Below are 4,014 nucleotides of genomic sequence, written 5' to 3'. Positions count from 1 at the left end.
TGTGCGTGTCGGGGCCTGGACGTCGATCATGATGATCGAGTCATCGAACATAAAGCAAGGAAACTAGGACAAGGCGGGGTCATTGATGGATCTCTAACCAACCTATACTAAGCAGTTTAGGATAAGCAGGTAAGGTATGAAAGCAGGTAACAACAACAGGCTATGCATCAGAGTAGGATCATGCAGAAAGCAGTAGCAGTTCTAATGCAATCATGAGAGGGAAAGAAATAGGCGATATCGGAATGCTCAAGGGGGGTTTGCTTGCCTAGTTGCTCACACAAGAAGGAGGGGTCGTCGGTGACATAGTCGATCACAACGGTATCATCGGTCTCGGGGTCTACCGGAGAGAAGAGGGGGAAGAAACAGTAAATACAGAGCAAACAATGCATCACAAGGCATAACACGACGACAGGCAGAGCTAGGGTTGCCCTAACATAGTAGTACACATTGCAGACGAAGGGGATAAACATCCGAGGATGAATTCCCGGCGTTAGGCGGATTCCGGACAGATGAAAGAGAGGGGACGGTTCCATGTTCAGCATGCTAGGGGCATGTGACAGGTGAATGGACTACGCATTTGGATTCGTTGGATTTTTCTGAGCAACTTTCATATAGAAAACATTTTTATCGGAGTTACGGATTATTTTCTATGAATTTCTAAAGATTTTCTTATTTTCTGGATTTATTTTATTTACAGAAAATGATATATGACGTCAGCATGATGTCACAGTGACATCAGCAGGTCATCAGACGGCTGACCAGGTCAAACCTGACATGTGGGTCCAGCGGGACCCACATGTCAGCCTCTGCTAGCTTAATAGTGGACTAAACTAACCTAACAGGGTTAATTAGCGGTGTGGGCCCCGGGTGTCAGTGAATGTTTAGGTTAATCTAATTACTTCTGTTTAGAAAAATGTTTTCAGACTAATTAACAGAGGGGGCCCACATGTTAGTGGCTGGGGCTGCCCAGTCAGCACGTTGACTGGGTCAACCCAGTCAACAGGAGCTCGCGGGGCCCGTTGGCAGCGACACAGGGAGGGCCGCGTGGCGGACAAGTCAGCAGGAGACGCTGGAGTCACTCCGGCGACCCTCTCGCGGTGGCTCCTCGCCGGAATTGGCCGGAAAATCGCTACGATGACCCGTTCTTCGCGCGCGAGGCGACGTCGCGCATTGGGGAGAGGTGCCACTGGGCGCGGGGTTGGCCAGAGTTGGGCGTAGGGACAACGGCGGCGGCGCCGGCATCCGGGACTAGGCGGAAGCGGAGAAGCGGGGCGCGAGCATGCAAGATGAGGAGCAGGGCATCAGCTACGGGGCTCCATGAGTGCGCTCGGGTGGACGAGCGAGGCCGTAGTGGCTCGAGAGCTTGGTGCTCACAGCCATGGCGGTGGCCGGGGCACGGCCACGCGGCGGAGTTAGCTACGGGGCACGGGCGAGCTCGACTAGAGGAAGAGGAGGAGCGTGAGCTCACCAACGTTGCTGAGACGGCCTAGGGGAGACGCGCGGCTGCCGGAGTCGTTGGCGAGGCGGCGGTGATCCAAGGAGGAAGAAGAAGGTCGGCCCAGTGATGGAGGGGCTTCCGGTTCCTGCTCGCAGGCGTGGACGATGGTGCTGGCAGGCATGGAGCTCCAAGACGCGTCGAAGAGGGATGGGGGTAGCGGTCGCCTCGGCGGACGCCGGTGGGCGGCGACAGGAGGCGCTCGATGGAAGGGGATCTGGTGGAGGGGAAAGGATCTTGGCGAGAGGGGCGAGGTGAGTGGAGGCAGAGATCAAGGAGGCGGGGAGGCAAGTGGGGAAGGGAGAGGGGAGCCCGAGGCGTCGGGGTCTTATCCCCTCGACGCCGGCGAGCTGGTGCGGAGCGGCGCGCTCGACCATGCCCCCGGTCGGTTGAACAGGGGAGGAAGAGAGCGACCGGGGGAGGTGGGCCGCCTAGGATGGGGGAGTTGGGCCGGCCCAGGTGGGCTTGGCCCCAGGGGGGTTTCGGTCCAAGGAGGGTAGAGGGCCTCTCCCACTTTACCTTTCTTTTCTTTTCCTTTCTCTTTTCTCTTATTTTTTTATCAGTAGCTTTTGCATTTTCTTATAGCCACAATTGACTTTGCAAAAATATGCTACTGACCAAAACAATTTCCTAGAATTATTGTGCACCACCACAAAAAGATTGCGAGGCTTTTAAAATAGTTTGCAATTTTTATAAATTAAAAAGGCATTTAATTTATTGCTTAGGTCACTATTTTAAGTAGTTTAGGCCACTTAAACCCTTTGCAAAAATGTTGGTCCACAACCAATATTACCAGGAGAATATTTTACACATGATGAACATTTTAGTTGTCATGTTTGGGCATTTTGAATTTCACTCATAGTTTGAAAATGAATTCAACTGGAATTTGAAAGAACATGAGACAATAATGATCAGGCGCATGTTTAGCAAAAATATTAACTTAACCCCAGGGGTTACTGTAGCATCATTACACCGGGGTGTTACAACTCTCCTCCTCTAAAAGAAATTCTCGTCCCGAAAATTAAGAGGTAGAAGGGAACAGGTCGGGGTATTTAGCACGGAGGTTATCCTCGCATTCCCAAGTGGCTTCATCTTTAGAATTTGACCATTGCACCTTGAGGAACTTGGTAACCTTCTGGCGCGTTCGACGTTCAGCTTCTTCAAGAATGTAGATTGTATGCTCTTTGTATGTGAGATCATCTTGTACTTCAATCAGTTCGGGATCCACGTCACGTTCCGGATCCTTGAAGCATCTACGAAGTTGCGACACATGGAAGACATCATGGACGTGAGAGAACTGAGGTGGCAACTCCAATAAGCCACTAGTCCACGACGGGCAAGGATGCAGAAGGGACCAATGTAGCGCGGAGCTAGCTTGCCCTTGACTCCGAACCGACGAGTGCCTCTCAAAGGAGTGACACGCAGATAAGCTTGTTCACCAGGTTGATAAGTTGAACCCCAGTGTTTCCGGTCATAGTTGCTCTTCTGGCGGGACTGGGCCCCCTTGAGATTATCTCGGACAATGCGAACATGCTCTTCAGCTTGTTGAATAATGTCTGGACCAATGAGCGTCCGTTCCCCAGTTTCTGACCAATTCAGAGTGGTTCGGCACTTACGTCCATAGAGCACTTCAAAGGGTGCCATCTTTAAGCTGGCTTGGTACCTGTTGTTATAAGAGAACTCCGCATAAGGGAGATATTCTTCCCACTTCTTGCCAAAAGAAATAACACAAGCTTGAAGCATGTCTTCAAGAATTTGATTGACTCGCTCGACTTGGCCTTGGGATTGGGGATGATAAGCAGTGCTCCAGGTAATATGAGTTCCCATTGCCTCTTGGAAACTATCCCAGAACTTCGAAGTGAAAATACTCCCGCGGTCTGAACTGATCTCCTTCGGAATGCTGCGGAGTGACACAATTCTGGAGATATACAAGTTTGCTAATTGACTAGCAGTGATAGTCTCTTTGACTGGCAGAAAGTGAGCAACCTTCGAGAATTGTTCGATGACGACAAAGATAGCATCATTACCTTTCTGAGACTTGGGAAGGCCAGTGACGAAGTCCATTTGGATCTTATCCCACTTCCATTCAGGAATTGGAAGCGGTTGTAGAAGTCCAGCCAGTTTCTGATGTTCTGCTTTGACGCGACGACAAACGTCACATTCTTCAATATATCGAGCAATGTATTGCTTCATTTTAGACCACCAATACTTCTGACGGATGTCTAGATACATCTTCGTACTTCCCGGATGAATAGAGAGAGGGGTGTCATGCGTTTCTTTCATCACCTTCTCTGTCATAAGCTCAAATCGGGGTACGATAATGCGATCTCTGAAGTATAAGGTCCCATCTTCAGCAAGCGAGAAATCTCGGGATTTCTCTAAGGCAAGATCCTTTTTCATCAAATCCACGTGAGCATCTTTGGCTTGAGCAGACTTAATTGCTTTCAGCAGAGTTGGTTCCAGGACAAGGTTATTCAGAGAACCTTGTGGAACTAGTAGAAGGTTCAGCTTGCATAGCT

Source organism: Triticum aestivum, chromosome 3A (genome assembly GCF_018294505.1).
Source record: "Triticum aestivum cultivar Chinese Spring chromosome 3A, IWGSC CS RefSeq v2.1, whole genome shotgun sequence".
Lineage (NCBI taxonomy): Eukaryota > Viridiplantae > Streptophyta > Magnoliopsida > Poales > Poaceae > Triticum > Triticum aestivum.
This window is presented reverse-complemented; position numbering follows the sequence as displayed.